General features: G+C 36.3%; 1 pseudogene; it reads right to left on the bottom strand.

Annotated features, from left to right (window-relative positions):
• Window positions 1-1,673: 1,673 nt before the first annotated feature.
• On the bottom strand, window positions 1,674-12,516 carry LOC115419709 (macrophage-stimulating protein receptor-like; annotated as a pseudogene).
• Between the last annotated feature and the right edge of the window lie 7,664 nt (window positions 12,517-20,180).

Here is a 20,180-nt window from a genome sequence, read left to right as displayed (position 1 = left end):
ATTGTCACCTTTTCAGTACCTAAAGGCAAAGGATAAAAATCTTTTTTTTAGATACATAAATTATTCATCAGGACATTATAAGGCTAGATACACAGATTGGGCAGAAGCTTGCAGTTTCCGCTTGGGTTGAGCTGACATAATTCAGACAGTGTGTGTTTTGCTCTCATCCACCTGGCAGGGGACAAGCTCTGAACTACTGCTTTGGACCTGTGTCACTGGACTCTTCATCTTTTTAGTCCAATGGCTTTGATGGTCCACTTTCATGAAGGACTACACTACTGCGGCCGCCTTCTGCTGTTTTTACCTGCATGTTCCCACATGTATTGGAATAGTTCATATGCCTAATACATAGTAATAAAGATGTTTTAAGTGGCAAGCCTTTGTTTGACTATGTGCATGATTTTTTTTTTATTGAAGAGCATAAAAGGGTCTAAGCAAACTTTTAATCTGTACACATTTTAGAGACAAGTGTGTGCAATTACCCATTTGTCTGTAAAAATACTCTTTCCGATTGCAGCACAGTGAAAGTAAAAAAAAACAAACAAAAAAAAAAACATTTCTATTTTGTATGGAAAAAAAGAAATTGCAGCAATACAAAAATCATCAAGTATATCAGAAGACAATTTATTACCCTTTGTAGAAAATCTGTTGGACCACATTAATCATCTCTTTGGTTAAGCACATTGTATTGACAGTCTAAAAGTTGAAAAATCAGTGCATAATGTCTAAAATTCTATGGATTACCTAGTTTGCAGTAGAGAGAACTCAATTTATGAACAGAATGTCATGATAGCTGATTGGGCTGTGAGTGTGAGTTTGTTAGATTTGCTCAGTTGAACTGCAAATATCTAAGCTTCAGGTTAATAACGGTTTTCTGTTTGTTGTAACACTTGGTGTTGAACTGAATGCTGCTGCATGGAGTGGCACTGCAGCAACTGCTCAAGTTGGATTGAAAAAAAGGTGCATGGATGCCCCCTAGTGTTAATGACCAGCAATGGTAAGCCTCTGCTTCTGGTTCAGAGCTTCAGTACCATTTCCACAGCAGAGTTCAGATCAGTGTGTAACCAAGTAAATGCATGATCCAGTGGCTGGAACTTGTTAAACTTCAGTTCACTTGTACCAGTTTACTTAGTTTACATGAAGTCACACAAATTTAATGAAATTCTTTATATCTGTGGATGTGATGAATACCCCCGCACATAATAAAAAAAGATGAGGGAAAAATGAAAATGCTGACCCCTGAGCAAAAACAGTTATGTATCCTACATAACTACTCATTGAGAGACAAATATTTGTACAGCACTTTTTAAGTACCATCTCACTAGGCCCACATCCTATCCAAATACAACATACAAACCTGATACCAAAAGCACAGTCTACATTCATTTAGTCTCATTAACGCTTGTGCTTCAGATGGTATAAAATAAAACTTCTATTTGGATGCCCTTTCTATTTTGCTACAAATAAAATGTAGTAGCAGGATTGGAAACCTCCAGTGTGATTTTGTCTCAGCTCCAAAAAGAGTTGAAGTTACCTACCGAGACCAATGACTCAGCAGCCAAACCAAGCCTTTGATCGTCTCTCTATAAATGATCAACAATGTATGTGGTACATAAATAATGAAGGTTAAGCTGTCCCTCTTCCCATTTGCTGGCCAATTTTATTTGCATTCCTGTGTTTCCATCATGAAGTCAGCCTCAGCTGGCACTATGTCCATCTGTGTCCGAGTCTGAGGCCTCGGCCTCGTCTGCAGATCCGCTGAGGGAAGGGTAAGGCCTTGGCTGGTCCAAGTTGATGTATGTAACTTTCAGATTGATATAGTGTTCACCCTCAAGACAAGACAGGATGTGATCTACTTTTCTGACCAGGCTGTGAAAAGTAGGCCTGTGTTCAGGCTCTGGGTCCCAACATGCCAACATGATCGAATAGCTGAGGAATGAATGATTACGTAATTGAGTAATGGAGAAAATGAAGAAATGAGATGCAACTACTTAAGAGTACAACAATGAACATAAATTGTTCTAACAAAGTCAAATGAAAAACATCAAATTATGACTAGAGATCAGTGATGATTCTTACAGCGTATCTGGGCAAAACTGTGGCTGGGGAAGTCGACGTCCCATCAACAAGAAGTGGGTGATGTCGTATGGGTCCACATTTGGATATGGACTAGCCCCTCTAGTCAGCAGCTCCCACATCAATATACCGTAGGACCACTGGAACAAACAAAACATCTAGTATAGAAACATGCATGAAATATGTGACAAGCACATTTATTTGATAAGCTTAAGCACACTCACCACATCAGACTTGGTAGTAAACTTCTGCGTCTGCAGACTTTCAATGGCCATCCACTTCACAGGTAACTTCACTCTTTTGTGACTCGAATGCTGTAATATTCTTTGTCATAGATGTCCCTTGCCATGCCAAAGTCAGCTACTTTTACTGTGAAGGTTTCATCCAGCCTGAAAAGAGAAGGCAGAGCTTTTTATTAGAGGATTGTCTCCTCAGACAGTATGTTGGGGGGGTCATATTTGACTGATTTGAATAATGTTAATATTCATTCCTATCATAATATATCCCCATTTAGACCATAAGATCTTTGTGAAGAAACTTACAATTTTGTCTAGTTTTCTTAATGTCTTTGTGCAACCACAAAAATATCTAACAATTCATTGGCTTCTAGCTAAACATTTACAAACATCTCCACAGTTTACATCAATGATTATTATATAGTCAAATGACAAGTGACAACAGACGTTTTTTGGCCTATTATTGCCAAATCAAAGCCCAGTCATGAGCCAGTCATCAGTACGTGATTCATACTCACATGCAGTTACGTGCAGCCAAGTCTCTGTGCACGAACTTCTTCTGGGCTAAATACTCCATGCCCTTTGCAACCTGAAGCCCAAAGCCAATCAGGTCTTTCACTGTTGGATTCTATGAAAAACAGAGAAATCTTACAAAAACAACCCTAGCAGTCACTGTTTTACTAGTGACACAGTGTAAATACAACTGAATCATTCTGAAGCCAAATATCTTCGAAAGTAACCAAGTAAACATTGAAAATATCTGCTGTCACCACAGAGTTTAAATGTGAAATTCACCCTTTTCTCCGAGCGGATGAAATGACGCACATCCCCATGTTTCATATAAGGCAGAACCACCAGAGGGAGTCCTTCTTTGGGGAGCATGATCCCCAGCAGAGACAGTATGTTGGGTGGTGGAATGCTTTCATGATGATTCCCTCCCTTAAGAACTGGTCCACCTCCCCTACATCCGTGATTCCTGTTCATACATAACATAATGTTAAACAGACTAGTTCAAGTGCCAGGAACTTGGCTTATATGATATCCTTAATAAATCATTTATCAACGTACTGTTCAGGGATTTAACAGCACAGTGGGTCTCTTGTTTATTGCTGTCTATTAAGTATCCATGATAAACTGTGCCAAAGTGTCCTGCATATAAAAAAAAAGGTAGTTAATGTTTGTGTAATATTTCATGCTTAAAAAAAAAAAAAAACAGCTAAGCATCTTACCTTTGCCAATAATCTGGTCAGCCTCAATTCTAAGCATGTCTGCAGGAATCAGCACATCTTTGACCTCTTCAAGAAGTTCAGAGCTTAGGCTGACCAGTGAGATACTATCTCGTGGCATTAAAGGAACAGACAGGTGGTCTTGACTGGCAGCAGCGTATAATAAACCTTGGAATGCTATTCCTCCTGAGCCTGAGGTTTGACTGGTAGTTGCACTGTAACACATAAAAGAGAACAAATAAAAGGAGACAGTCTTTATGAGTTGTTATTAAAGACACTTGTATTTCCTATGGCTGCTACAGACTTACATAAACAAAACACAATGAGCTGCGCACTTTTAAAACCCCTCAGCCAAATATAGTGTAAGATTCTGTTGAAAGTTACCGCCCTATAATTTACATTAGATTGTCTTTGTGTAAATTTAGTGCGGATATCTCAATGCATTCTTCAGATAATGCGATTATGTCGTTGAAAGGACATGTTGCCATTTGGCCTTGAAAAAGTACGTCAAGGTCACCAATTGTTAATAGGCTTCTGTTTCATACCAAGATGCATCAACAGTATAAATTTGGTGCAAATATCTCAATGCATTCTTCAGATAATGTGATTACTTTATTGAATGGACAGGGCGGACAGACAGGGGATAAAACAATTACAATACCTCTTCGGTAGGAAGTTGGCCGAGGGGTAAAAATGACTAAAAGAAAACAGGAAATATAGTAAAAGATACAGGAACAGTTAAGAAATGGATTTATGAATGAATGTGGGTATCTTACCCCGTCTGTAATCGCCCGTTGGGGATATATCTGAATTAGCGCCAAAGCGGTTCTGGGAAAGCACTGTTGATAAACGACTCTCTATGTTGGCTGAAAGGATACACAGGATTTATCACATAAAATGTACCAAACAGTGTGTGTGGAGAATAGCCTATACAGATCCAAAAGGCCAAAGTCAGCACATAGTAGACACACAGCAGAAAATGCCATGCACTGCTGTTTACACATTATTATATAACTGAGGTTATCAAAGGCATCAACAGTCCACATTTTCCATACCTCTCTTTTTCTTCCTTAGGTGAATCATCACAAGTAATGCGAGGCTCGCGCCTACTACCAATGCTGCGATGATGCCCAGGACAATGCCTACAATGACTGTGTTGTTGTTGCCATCATCCAGAACCACTGTGCCTACATTATAAACTTTTCCATTCACAGACACCTACACTTGGTAAATGGAAAAGGGTATACTGTTGTTACATTCATCATAGTATTCATTTGCATAAAATACATTGATTTAAGAAGGTGCTTCAAGATGATGTAAAAGCAGAAAGTCTAACCTCAACAGGCACGCCTTCACTGGGAATAACGAAACCTTTAGGAATCCTGCAGGTCAGCTCATTGGACAGAACCTGGACGTTACAGTCACCCCCGATGGTCATTGTGATCTTCATACATGAACTCACTGTATTAAGTTTGTGATGCTGGTGTGCATATGGGGAAAAAAAAGGTTTAAAGCTGTTATAAATGATAAAATGGACTACATAATCAGTATTAATAATTACATGATTTAGATATTATCAGTGTTCTGTTATAAATATGTAAAGGAAACACAGATCAGTGACAACATACATGTAATGAAACTTCGTTGTCTCCTGGTTTTAGAAACAACACATTGTTTTCATGTTCAAAGGGAATAGGATTGGCATCAGAGTGATAATCAAACCGACTCTTCCACAGGTTGCTTTTCCATCCATGTGAATAGAAATCTCTCCAGACACAAACTTTTCTTCTAACATTTCCTCAGGAAAAGCAGGAGTCCTGCACTCCATATGAGTGGCATTAGCTGTACCCTCACAGACCTGCAAAACAATCACCACAGAAAATATAGACTGAAATCACAACAAAACATTTTACATGTACTATATATTGTTAAAGTTAATAAACAAACTACAATTTCTTATAATCCTGTAAATTATGTTTAGATGTAATAAAGCTTATGGAGCATTTTAGGTGAACTGAATTATGTTACTTACTCTGCCACTACTCTGACATGTGAATGTATTTAAAGACAAAAAAAAATAAAAAACGTACCTTTTGAAGAGGGACAGAGTTCTGCAGTAAGAGATATCTGGAAGTATAGTTAACAACCGTATGGTGGGCGGAGTCAAGGTTCTCACCCACAATCCACACACTGGATCCACTGTTTGACAGCATAAACAACATATTATCACACAGATTATTAAAATGAATGAATAAATACCAGCTTTGCTTAAGCTGTGTAACCTTTTGAAGCATTCAAACTGCAGAAGAGTAGTGTCTGTTTCCTACCTTTTAAAACCACAGTGAGGATGTACAGACTTGATAACAGGGTTTGTCTTGTAGGAAAACTTCTTCGTGCTGGTCACTTGGAGGCTGTCAATGGTCACATTCACCGGTGCCTTTCTGACACCTGGTACAGCTGCTGTTTGGCAAACAATAGAAGACACGGCACCACTTCCCTTGGAGGCACTGAAAAGATTCAAGATTCAAGAATGTTTACACTACAAATTATTGGGTTCTTACCAAGATAAAAAAAAACAACAACTTAGATTTAGAACTGCTAGATAATTACCTTGTTTCAAGAGTTAATTTCTCATTTTAATCTTAATTCAAGAAATCTTGTCAAATGAAATTATCTTGCTGCATTGACAGATATTTCACTTGTTTTGAGTACCTTTTTCTTGAGATTTTGTGTAATAATAAAATTTAGACAGGTATTTTTGGCTAAGAAGGTGTAAACTTCAATACTCAGATATATGAAATGAAAACAGCATAAACACAACATGAGCACACAATATAAACACACTATAAGAATATGTACAACAAATTAAAAAAAAAAAATATATATATATATATATAAACAGTATGTACAGTGGAATGCAATTATGTACAATATTATGTGCAAATGAATAGCAGCAGAGAACCAAGAACAAAGTTACCAAATAAAGTCCATGATTTAACTTGACCCTTTTCTACTGCTGTGTGGACCATAACCTTGTGTCAGTTTCTGTGCTGTTTACCTCTGAATGACACACTTTTTGCCATCAATTAAGACATCCCTCTGAATCCCACTGTTCAGATAGTTGCCTGTTAGTGTAACCAGTGTTCCTCCAAACACAGGTCCAAAGTCTGGGGTGATTTTTTATATTAGGCACCTGATTAGACAAAAGAACAATATTTCATCACTTTATAAAGTCACTTCCATCACTGCCATGAAAAAATATTCACAGAATTCATTTTAATCAAATGAAAACATGTTCTCACCACAAAAGAGAGGCCAGATATTTGAGCTTTGCCTTCAACTGAGTAGACGCCGTGCATTATCCCCTCATGCACTTGAAGAGTGATGTTTAGGTTCTGGTGTGGGGTTTTTTCCTGAATATTGCAAACAAGCCTGGTTTTGGATCATGGGGACGAAATGGAGTAAACAAAAAAAGGGGAAAAACATGAGCTGGGAAAGCCTTTTTTTCTACCATACTGCAGCCAAAATTAGAAGTAAACAGTCCATGTGTTCTGTGGATAAATACATTCAGTAACTGTGAGGGGCAGCTTGTCTAATGAAGTGAGGAGCGGTAAATAGGAGCAAAATGATTTACACAACACTCCAAAATGTTTTAACCATCAGGGTGATTCAACATCTTGTGTTCTTACAAGGTGCTGGCTCACAGGGATCTCTCTGCAGAATGCACAGCACAAGTTAATGTGTTGAATGCATTAATATTACTCTGTTTGTTGACTCATATTACCATAGTGTACAAAAGAATGTATCTATTCCACAACAGTAATGTTCCTATTTAGTGTTTACTAATGCTGTTAGTGTTCTAAAAGTGCTGTATTCTTCAACATTCTTTTTATTAGAATCAAGATAAAAGAAAGTGTCAGTCATACAAGGAAAACCATGCTTTTGGATTTTCCATATAACGTATATACAATTCCCCTATTCCACCCTCCACCCCCACCCTACAAAATCCCGGGTAATGTATCCCAATTTGAGATTAAATAAATAAATAAACAAATAAAAACAATAATATTAGTAGGTATGACACTCATCAGGCATATCGAATATAACAAAAAGAAAAAGAGAGTGGAGTCGGTCTATGAGCCAGATTTGAAAAGTGCTGTATTCTAAATGATTTTATATCAATATTAGCATAATAGCAGAAGTGTTAGCCCTGTGAAATACTCACACTTGGCTATTGCTCTTCCAAGACGTGACCGCACAGACGCTCCCAGAGCCCACTATGATGGTGTGAGTTCTATCACTGATGACTGGAGGTCGCTGATGAGACTGGAACTCTCTACCACACAGCGTCAGTTCTGTTGTCCACCAGCTGGTACAATTTTTGGATAAAACTACAAAAAAAAGATCACCATCCAAAAAAAACGTTCAGTATTGCAGTTCACCTATGCAGCATACTTATACTTTAGCCTCATTAGATCTACCTCTGTAATGACCGGTGCACAGGTATTTTGGTTCCACTGTGAGGTACACTCATGCTGCTTTGAGCAGTTTCCAGAACACCAGCCACAATTCATGAAGCGCGGCGCCATTAAACATGATGGACATGTGGTAAAATGTGCACACCCTGGTCCTGCAGAGGGCACCTTGAACATCTGCATCAGGGAAGAAACAAACAAGAATTAAGTGAGAGGGAAGCAGCAAAATAAAGTGAATTCCACTTGTGGTGGACATTACAAAGTGTACTCTACCTTATTCCCCACAACAAAAAGAAGTGAATCCTGTGAGACTGCTGCTGTCCTGGATACTTGGGTTTCCCCCAAAGAATAGTTTGCATAAACAGTTGGACTTGTCAGTGTCAGAATCACCTGAAAACAGGAACACATTGTTTGTATCACATGGACATTTATTTGCAAGAAATTAGTTAACTTATACTACATTACACTTATTAGTAGTCAGTTTCAGACAGGAAAACTATACAGAGTTTAGACAAAATGATGTTAATCATTAGTATTAAACAAAATTCTATTTTTATTATGTGGACATAAGATACAGAAATTCTACTGCTTCCATATGAAAAACCTCTTAACTCAGTTTATCACTATTCTCATTATTAATTACTGGTGATGCATATGACACCTATTGTCTTCTGCATCACAGAGTTACTTGGTTATCTTTAGACTAGCGGTGTGATAAACATCTTCGCATCTTCATGGAACTGAAGTCTCTTGGATGAGAGATGAAATGTTTTCAAGAACAAAAAATAGTCCAGTTTAGCTTCAGAAACAACTAAGGATCTTCATCTTCTCATCTATAAATCTCTTACTGGATGCTCACCCACAGTAAATACTTAACATCTGTCCTATAATAGACAAGACTCTACCAAACCTGTTTTACCTACAGTATCATGCTTCAGGTCCCATTGGTTTATTAGTCAGTTTTCTGTGTTTGTGCACCAAACACATGCATTAAACTATAACAAAACCCACCCGCTGCCTGTGGACTTCAGTGTTTTCGGAGAATTTTTAACTTTGCATATTTCATCTCTAAATGTCTCTGTATTTTGACATCATTGCAAGGTTTTTGAAGCTTAGATGAATTTTTAAATTCAACTGCACAGAAAATATCACAGATAATTCTAAACTAAGACATAAAAACACCTCATCACAGGTTACATAATAACTTTTTCCATTCATTCATTCATTCATTCATCATTTGAACCTTCTTTATCCTCACTAGGGTTGTGGGGTGCTGAAGCCTATCCCAGCTACTTATGGGCAAAGGCAGGGTACACCCTGGACCAGTTGCCAGTTCATTGCAGGGTTGACATATAGAGAAGAACAACCAATCACTCTCATATTCACACCAATGGGCACTTTAGATTAACCAATTAACCTATCAGTGCATGTCTTTGGATGGTGGGAGGAAGCCAGAGTACCCGGAGAGAACCCACGCAGACATGGGGAGATAACTTTATATTTGTCGTAAATCTCATTGCATACTACCTGCAGTATTCTCCCATCCGAGGTGCCGAAGTGCCCCAGTGTGAGGTTGTTGATAGTGGTGACCAGGACAGCAGTGAACAGGACATCTCTCATCTCTCTGTTAAACAGGTCCAGTCTGTAGTACGGCGTTAACACCAAAGTGGGCATTTGAGTGCAGTTACCCGCACGCTCTGCACCAACAGGAGGAAGACACACAGCAACAAATTACTTCACACTTCAATGTTAGATTCTTTTTGCACAACATATTTACATCTGTGCAAAAGATGTTCCACTCTCTTGCCTGCAGGAAAGAACTCAGGACAGAAAGAGCCGACATAGTAAACTGTAATTTATAAAGGAAGTGCTGCAGTGTGGCCTCCAGTCATGTCAACAAGCTGTGAGAGAAGTAGGGTTATAAAACAGCAGTGACTCCAGTCCCAGTAGGTTTACATGGTGAATGTTGTCTTTGCATTGCAGATTGTCAGCTTCTGAAACTGTACTGTAAAATACATGACGATTAGGAATATTTGGCACAAAAGAAAGAAAAAGAATATTTGGCACGGTTCAAGTCACACTAGTGAAGAATAAAGTAACAATAAAAACAAACGGATGTGGTAAACTAATGGCAAACATTCCACTCCACAGTAGTTTAGTTGCAGTAACCTGTCACAGCTTGCCCCCCTCTGTCTGTCAGACCTTAACCACTTTGTATTAAACATTTTAAAGATGTATATGGAGTAATAATAATAACAATATGGAAATTGAGATACATTTATATTAGTGGCAACTGTAGACTTTCTTCTCTGAGAAAACATTTTAATCGAGTTAGGTTTTTTTTTCCAGCAGTTCATTTCTTCAATATCTGTAGTATTTCCTCTTCAAATAAGAGCTGTATAAACCAGACACTGTCTAACACGACCCCTCCCCTTCAAATTCCACGTTTTATCAGCAGGATTTATAACCTGTGTTTGTTGGCACATTCCTGGAGGTGTGCACATGGTTGAGAGAGCTCAAAGGACAGAGAGCTTGAACTCCATTCAGGGAAATGACCACACCTTTATTATTTTGTTGAGAGCTGCAGCTAAACACTCTCTTCCTTCAGTGTGTTTTCTATGAGAATGAGCTGCTACACAGAGGTGAAACCTTTAGATGGTTGACCCGTTTACGCTTTACGCTTCATTTACCTTCCCACTCTAAAAGAACTTTTATTGTAAGTTCTCACAAGGAAAGTTTTCAAAGCAGATACAGAGGTTGTAAGGTTTAGTCTTAAGGAAATCAATGCGCCTTTTATCATAAAGTACATACCCGACTGTATCAAAATGGTCTGTACTGTAAATAGTGGCCACCTTTTCTTGGACGAAGGCTGAAACTTAACAGAGCAGAGAAACACTGTGGCAACATGCAGGTCACACCACTGACTCATCAGCCCCTCCCAGTCTCTGCTCTGAGTCTGCCCTCATTCACACACCTTCATCAGAGCTGCCACTGTCATACACTACATCAGTACTCACTATTCAGACCCACACTGCAGTTCCCATACTATACTATCCTATATTTGTCTACAGCAAAATAAAGCTTAACGATGAAGTGCACTGTTTATCCTAGGGGACTTCATTACACAATGTTTGTCTGGCTAGGTCATTTCCTGTCTGGGCGTACGGTGACCTTTGTTCTGTTCCTTTAGCTCTGATGACAACCAGGCATGAAATAAGTTACTCACTTCATGTGGGCAGTTCTCACGTGGCTGGAAATGGTACAGTCCCCTGGACAGCTGCTCGGTGCCTGCCTTGCAGCAGGCCTCAACGCCTTTTTCAATGGCCTTGTTTACTTGTGTCAAGAGAAGGCACAAAGAGCTGAGTCTTTTTGGGGATGTCCATGCTCATCCACTATTGCAAACACTCCATAAAGTATATCCTCTGTCTCATCAACCCCCAGCTCAGCTGCCAGGTCTGTCCCAGCTCGCCCAAAGTAGGCGGCCTGAAGCCCATTAAACACAACTCCCTGGAACTGTCCCTGCGCCCTCCTCCGCTTTGGATCATACCGACACTCCAGGACCACCTCCCTGTACATCCACACTTCTGGAATTGATATTGACAGTCGTGCCAGGTGAGTCTGAAAGGCTGAATTACTTATGGAAGGATCCTCCCTTTGCAGGGACAGGAAGTAGACAAACTCCTTGGTATAAAACTGTAGATGTAATCGATTTTGTATGAGTCTCGCAGACTGGGGAGCACTGTTAGTCCATTTGAACCAATTCAAAACCGTCTTCAGTTGAAAGTGGCCTCATCACTGATATTGATCTCCTTGGATACCGCTGTGCTATTCTGTCATTGACAGAGGTGGCTACAAAGAAATTTGTTGTTTGTCCCTGTTCAACAATGCTGATTTTGGTGCCAAGTGGACTGGCTAGACAGTCAGGACAATTAGATGGAGAGTTCTTGTTTTTGTTATATAAACACCGCGGCTCAGGCTGCATTTCACTGTAGTTGATGAAGTAACAGATCCCATGCTGAGTACTTCCACAAACATACAGATAAGGAGGAGAAATCCAGCTGGATCCAATAGCAGAACCTCATTGTCTGTATCCAGTGGATCCTCAGGGTCATTTTCTATATCGCACACCTGGCAGGTTTTACAGTCAGGACTGCCAATAGGTCCAGTTTTCACCTCCCATATTTTTTGAAGGTGTTATCAACAGCTTCGATGACATTCTGGGATCCAATGTACACCTCTTGCTGCAGTGGGTCCAAGTTCACAGCTATGTTTTGTATGGGATTTTCTGTTTGGAAGTAGGGGAGGGAATAATTTACAGTGAAATCCACCAGCTTGTGTGGAGGAGGACATTTGAACTGTCCCAATGCAGTCTGTGTTTGTATCCATATGCATAATGTCAGCAAGGCGGTCCACGTGACCATTTCCACGTCAGTCCACCGTGACTGTGTGTTACCTATAAGATACTTTCCTCAGTGAGAACATTCTGGAGCAGGAGCTGAAGGAAAGCAGAGAGGGAATGTTTAACATCCAAAGTCAGAGAAACATTTACACACACACACACACACACACACACACACCTACACACACACACATTTGGCAGGGATTCCCTGTGGATGTGGATACTCTGAATACTCTAAACTGACAAATTAAGAAAATGATAAAAGTGCTAGTTTTATTAATACTTGTTGCTCAACAAGCTTATCAGAGTGACAAGTTGGTAAAGACCAAGATCAAATCTGGGGGCAGGACATAACTTGCTGCAACATGTGGTCTAACTATGGGAATAGTTACATAGCAGGAATAGTTCCCAACTTTAACACACTTACTGGGTATGTTCAATAGACATGCACTGATTCATATAGAATATTAAAGACATTATCATGAACAGCTACTTCTTATGACACTTAAGAAGAGCAAAGAACAACAATAATGTGAGTAATGTTTGGTCATCTGTAAACGTAGACGAATATAGTACTCATAAAGCTTCCTTTAAAAGTTAATCTGTTTTTATATCCACTACATATAATAAAAGAAAAAAGCCTCTTACCTTTTGAAAACGGAGGCTGTGGTTGTGTATGAGTTCAGTTTTCTGTGTTCATGAAGCTCCATGCACTGACCTGCAGAGCCGACTCACCTGACGGAGGAGCGGAGGTTACTGGCACCGACTGTTCACTGACACCGAGGGACATGAATCACGCCAGAAAAAATCACGCACTGTTCCACAAACAGGATGTTCCACACAGTTACCGACCAAATAAAGCACTGTGCCACGACAGAACCTCGGGGTTTTGACTCAAAACTCTCAAAATCGTAAATTCAAATGTCAGATTATTTCATATATTATTAAATATTTATTAATCCCAGGAAATATTTACATCATGACATGAAGGAGAACGAAGACATTTGAGGGCAAGGCTATAGGCAATGGGCAACACCACCACCACCACCACCACCAACAACAACAACAACAACAACAACAACAACAACAACAACAATAATAATAATAATAATAATAATAATAATAATAATTATTATTATTATTAGTATTTATATATTATTATTATATAGATGATGATGATGATGATGATGTGATGATTATAATTTCATGAGGTTAATTATATGTAAGTTTCCACTGTTAAAGTTATATTAATATGAATAACTATTACTGTACTAATTTTAGAGACTACACAATGATTAACAACATTATTATTATTATTATTATTATTATTATTATTATTAACAACAACAACAACAACAATATAATAATAATAATAATAATAATAATAATAATAATAATAATAATAATAATAATAATTATCATTATTAGTAGTAGTAGTAGTAGTAGTAGTAGTAGTAGTAGTAGCAGAATTAGAATTAGAATTAGCTAATAATTAATAATTAATTAGACTGTTATCCCCGCAACCCGGCCCCGGATAAAGCGGAAGAAAATGGATGGATAATAATAATAATAATAATAATAATAATAATAATAATAATAATAATAATAATAACAACAATCTCTATGCCACAAAAAGCAATTCAATAAATTAACCATGAAATCATAAATTCAAATACAATAAAATAGAGGGGAAAATAATGAATAAATAACAAAGTAAACAAGTAGGCTAAATAAAAATAAATAAATATGACTACAACTTTCTCCATCTTCACCGACGATATGATGTAACATTAGATCTAACTTGAAGAACTCCTAATGAGTGGATGTTGAATTAAAAAAAAAAAAAAAAATAATATTATATATCTATATATATTATATATAATATATATATATATATGTATATATATATATATATATATATATATATATATATTTTTTTTTTTTTTTTTTTTTTTTTTTTTTTGACATTCCAAACCGGAAGTACAGGTATATATATGCCTCTTGACTCTTTTGGTACCCTCTGGTCCTGTCAAGCCGCACCCGCAATAAGGAAGTATGAAAGTAGTTGCGTTGCGAAATATGACCATCTCAAATATATCCTCATAGTTTCCTTGCCAAGAGTCATTTCATCCACTGCAACTCTTTCCAGTTCCGTGCCAAACTAGGTGGAAAAAACTTTCCTAGTACTTGAAACAAACAGTTTTGTACAAGCAATGAATCCTGCAGTAAATTAAAAAATGCATTGCTCATAGATTAGGAAATAAATCATCTCCAGCTAAGAAGCTATGAAAGGAATGCTTTCCAATCACATCATTTAAAGTTATATAAGCAGAGCCTTCCCAATGACTGTTTACATAAGAAATAAAAGAAATAGTGGACTATATTAGGTAATGGCAGTTCAATCTTAATCTGCGTGGGATTAGGCTGTTAATTGTACTGGAGGAAATGCTATTATTGGTATAAAGAAGCATCATAGATCCAAAGTTAAACATCTACCACAGGATCCAAAGTTCAGAAATACGAGGCTGTTTTAAAAGTCTTACAATATTTATTCAAGCGCCATCTTTCACACGTTCACTGTTTCAAAGTGCATGTGTTTAAGTCTGAATAAAACAGTATATGACATTATACCAGGGTTGTTTTCATTGGACCTCTCTCGGTTGAGGCCTTACAGAGATCCCAGCATCAAAATAACCCTGTTCTCAGTTGTCCTTTTTACATCTAGGTACGACTGACTGACTGACTGACGGACTACCTGACAACCAGGCCAAACAGGCATACATCCAGCCCAGAAAGCTGGAAAAGTGATTACAATTTTCCCATGAACATTTTGTGATGCTGTTACTAAGTGTGGATATCTCCAGAGATATATAAGTATAAATGTCTGAGATCAAATTCCCAGGAGACAATAGCAAATATGCTGTAAATGTGTTGTTTCCCACAGTTTTTTTGTTTTTTTTTTTTTTTTTTTTAAGAAGAAAAGCCTTAAAATCAAGTAAAAATGGTCTATGTAGTTGTAAAAATGTGTTCCTTTAGCAGTTTGGATAAATATATTTTATTATATTTCAACCTAAAACAAGAAAAAGTATATTTAAAATGATTTTAATGCACAATTAACCCATAAAGATCCAGTGCTACTTTTGTGACTGTTCCCAAAATATAGTTTTTTCTGTAGATTTAACCTTTCTTAAGTGATTTATCATCATTTATTATAATATTCTCCCCTGTATTTTGCATTTTTTCAGTGAAAAACATCTATTTTCCCATATTTAATTCATTGATCATGTAGATGTTCATAAAAACTCAGAGTAAATTCAAAGGTTATTCTATCAGAAACATGGAAAACTGAATGGATAACATGTCCAGGTAATTTTTGCTTCGACTCATGTGAATAAATATGTGTTTGTGTGGTGTATGGTTTGGTATTTCAGGTGGTGGTCCTCACTGACTCCTGTCTGGATGATCAGAAGTGTTTTGATGACTTCTGCCACTCACATGGAATCAAGTACAATGGAAACACTGTCATCTTCTACAATACTGATTCACCAGTAAAACCCATGGAGTTGGATGAATGACAGTGGATGGAGATGCTTGTTTTTACATTCAGTTATTGATATATTTACTGGAAAGTCATTTTTTCTTCAGTTTTCTCTGTTGTGATATGATAACTCTAAACTTTAATCTGAGTTTTATGAACATCTACATGATCCATAAATTAAATAAAGGAAAATACCTGATTTTTCACTTCAAAACACAAAATACAGAGGATTACATTAAAATAAATAGTGATAAATATCTAAAGAAAGGTTAATATCAAAAAAAATGAATTCAGGAACTGACACAAAAGTAGAACTGGGTCTTCATGGGTTAATCTACCACATCTCACCCTACCTGTGTCAGATAATGTGTCCAGGTAATTTTTGCTTTGAATCACGTAACTAAATATGTGTTTGTGTGGTGTATGGTTTGGTATTTCAGGTGGTGGTCCTCACTGACTCCTCTCTGGATGATCAGAAGCGTTTTGGTGACTTCTGCCATTCACATGGAATCAAGTTTATTGTAGCAGACACCAAAGGACTCTGTGGGTAAGTTAAAAACGTGCATACTTGTTATGTTGATTAGATTTGACTGTGCTGTTCACATATTAACCCATAAAGACCCAGCATTACTTTTATGTCAGTTCCCAAATAAAATTTTCTCGATATCTAACCTTTCTTAAGTGATTTATTACCATTTATTTATAATATTAACTCTGTATTTTGTATTTTATCAGTATAAATCAGGTATTTTCTCATATTTAATTTATTGATCATGTAGATGTTCATAAAAGCTCAGATTAACATTGAGGATTATTATATCAGAAACAGAGAAAACTGAAGAAAAAGTGACTTTTTCAGCAAAGATATCAATAACTGAATGTAAAAACAAGCATCTCCATCCACTGTCATTGATCCAATCCATGGGTTTACTGGTAAATGAATGTTATAGAAGATGACAGTGTTTCCACGGTAACTACGGAGCCTCTGAACATCCAAACGGGTCATATCTGATGACCATGAAAAGATGACCAACTGAATTTTACACCAGTTATTTACATATATTGACAGAATTAATGGTTCAGAAGTTATTAAACATTTTAGATCAATAGATGCTTTTGATCACCAGTGGTTCTTTGGGTCTTTATGGGTTAAAGTAAAACATCTATTTTTTGGTAGTCACCACATGCATTCATACTTAAAATTAAATATTGTACACAAACATAGTACAGAGTGCAGTCATTTCAGTTGTTCTGTGAATATTGTATCTTCTCTCTTTGTATGAAAGTATGACTGTTTTCTGTTCCTCAAACACACACCACATGAGCTTAGTGGTTCACAATCACATATCCTCTGCTTGATGCATAATGATGAATCACTGGTCACTCCTAGATATGGAGATTCTACCTCTAGTTGTCCTCTGACAGTACAACTAGTTAAACTCGATGACGTAAAACATTAGTCTGAGTGTGTCAGGGTGTATTATTGTTACAGTCACCATGGAAATGTTGATACTTAAGAACAGTTCTCCAAAACAAGAGAGAAGTGCTTTTCAAAGAGTTACCATTGAGCCATTTAGATTTGTTTCCCCCTTCATTTTATTTGGGTCTTCAGGGAGTTGCTCCAATGAAAGAATACTTTTTTTTTTTCTTTGCCCATGACATTTTGTGCAATCTCAAATATTATTATGAAATAATTACAGAATTTTTTTCGTGGTGTTTCAGAATGTGTGGCTGTATCAGACACAAACAATTTTTATTTTTGTTTGTTTTGTTTATCATGAGCAAGAAAAAATAATTAAACTAAATTCTTAACAGTTTCAACATGTCCTAGATGTTTCATTATCTTGCTGAAACATCCAGTTTTGACTTGGATGAAACAGTGAATATGCAGGAGAGAGCATGTGGGTTTGGAGAATGCAACGATACCTGGCAGAATTCAATGACTTCAGAGTGATTCTGCAATATATCACAAGTGCATGAGGTTTTTTTCCACCAGTTGGTTTTCTTTCTTTCTTTTCTTTTTTTTTTTTTTTTTTTTTTTTTTAAATCCTGTCCTGTTCAGTAATTTGGCCTTTAATTAAGTGTACTGGGGCCACGAGTTGCTTGACAGGTTTGATCTAATAGGGTTTTGAACCTTAGATCAATTTCCCTATTGGTTGGATTTAATTATGTTATTACTGTATGACTATGACCTGATGGGAGAACAGGACAGGGGTTATACACAAACAAACACTGAAATAGAAACAAACAACAGGCAAAAACAGAACAGTAACAACAATAAACAGTAACAACAATAAACAGTAACAATAATAAACAGTAACAGTGGTAAACAGTAACAACAACAATATACAGTAACAACAATAAACAGTAACAATATACAGTAACAACAATAAACAGTAACAATGATAAACAGTAACAACAACAATATACAGTAACAACAATAAACAGTAACAACAGCAATAAACAGTAACAACAACAATACACAGTAACAACAATAAACAGTAACAATGATAAACAGTAACAACAACAATATACAGTAACAACAATAAACAGTAACAATGATAAACAGTAACAACAACAATATACAGTAACAACAATAAACCGTAACAATGATAAACAGTAACAACAACAATATACAGTAACAACAACAATATACAGTAACAACAATAAACAGTAACAATGATAAACAGTAACAACAACAATATACAGTAACAACAATAAACAGTAACAACAATAAACCGTAACAACAATAAATAGAAATAATAAACAGTAACAACAATAAACAGTAACAATGATAAACAGTAACAACAACATATACAATAACAACAATAAATAGAAACAATAATAAACAGTAACATGATAAACAGTAACAACAACAATATACAGTAACAACAATAAACAACAATAATAAACAGTAACAATGATAAACAGTAACAACAACAACAATACACAGTAACAACAATAAACAGTAACAACAAATAAACCGTAACAACAATAAATAGAAATAATAATAACAGAAACAACAATAAACAGTAACAATGATAAACAGTAACAACAACAATATACAGTAACAACAATAAACAGTAACAACAATAAACCGTAACAACAATAAATAGAAATAATAATAAACAGTAACAATGATAAACAGTAACAACAACAATATACAGTAACAACAATAAACAGTAACAACAATAAATAGAACAATAATAAACAGTAACAACAATAAACAGTAACAATGATAAACAGTAACAACAACAATAAACAGTAACAACAACAATATACAGTGACAACTAGGGTGTGTATTGGCAAGAATCTGGCAATACAATACAAATCACAATACTAGGACCATGAAACAATATAGCAAGATATATCACAATACTGTTAAAAAGGCATTTTTTATTAGTTTTTTTCTGTTTTAAAAGATTATTTCCCGGAAGAATTGAATTACACCAGAAATATGCACAAATACTAAACACATTTTTATTTGATCACAACAGGATCTAATGCTATATCACAAAATGTTCCTGTGTTCAGTCTTCAGTTATGTTTTACAGACATTACAGTTTAAGATCCTGTTCAACTGTTCATATTCTATTAGTTCAGAACTAACATCAGAACATTATTTTTGTGCAATCCCAACAAAGGAACTAACATTATTAATAAAAGTGTGTTAAATAATAATAATAAAATATACAAAAAAAGAAAAACAGAAAAACTAAAATGAACCTCCACAATATCTGCATTTGAATAATTACCTTAAAAATATCAATGCAGTACTTTTTAATATCGATACAGTATTGTGAAATGAAATATCACGATATATTGCAGAACTGATATTTTCTTACAGCCCTAGTAACAACAGCAATAAACAGCAACAACAACAATGACAATAAACAGTAACAACAGCAATAAACAGTACAACAAACAGAAGAATATCATCAAATTTGAAGAACAAAATAATCCAATATCTCAATAACCAGGGGCAAAAAGGAAAAAAAAAAAAAAAGAGGAAGTGAAGATAGCAACAGAATACCACTGGTGACTAAGGTTAAATAACTCAAAGGCAGTGTAAATAGTGTAACTCCAAGGGTTAACAACAGCCCATTGCAGATGTCTGTCCTCCAGCTGGTTTTCCTTGTGGCTCTAACAGTCCTTTGTCTCCCTCTAGAGGCCATTAGAACCTACTGGAAATTCTTAAACATGACTCATTGATCTGAAACGAAAGTGAAA

Source organism: Sphaeramia orbicularis, chromosome 5 (genome assembly GCF_902148855.1).
Source record: "Sphaeramia orbicularis chromosome 5, fSphaOr1.1, whole genome shotgun sequence".
Classification (NCBI taxonomy): Eukaryota; Metazoa; Chordata; class Actinopteri; order Kurtiformes; family Apogonidae; genus Sphaeramia; species Sphaeramia orbicularis.
The sequence above is the reverse complement of the archived record's forward strand: the minus strand, read 5'-3'. Positions and strand labels throughout refer to the sequence as shown.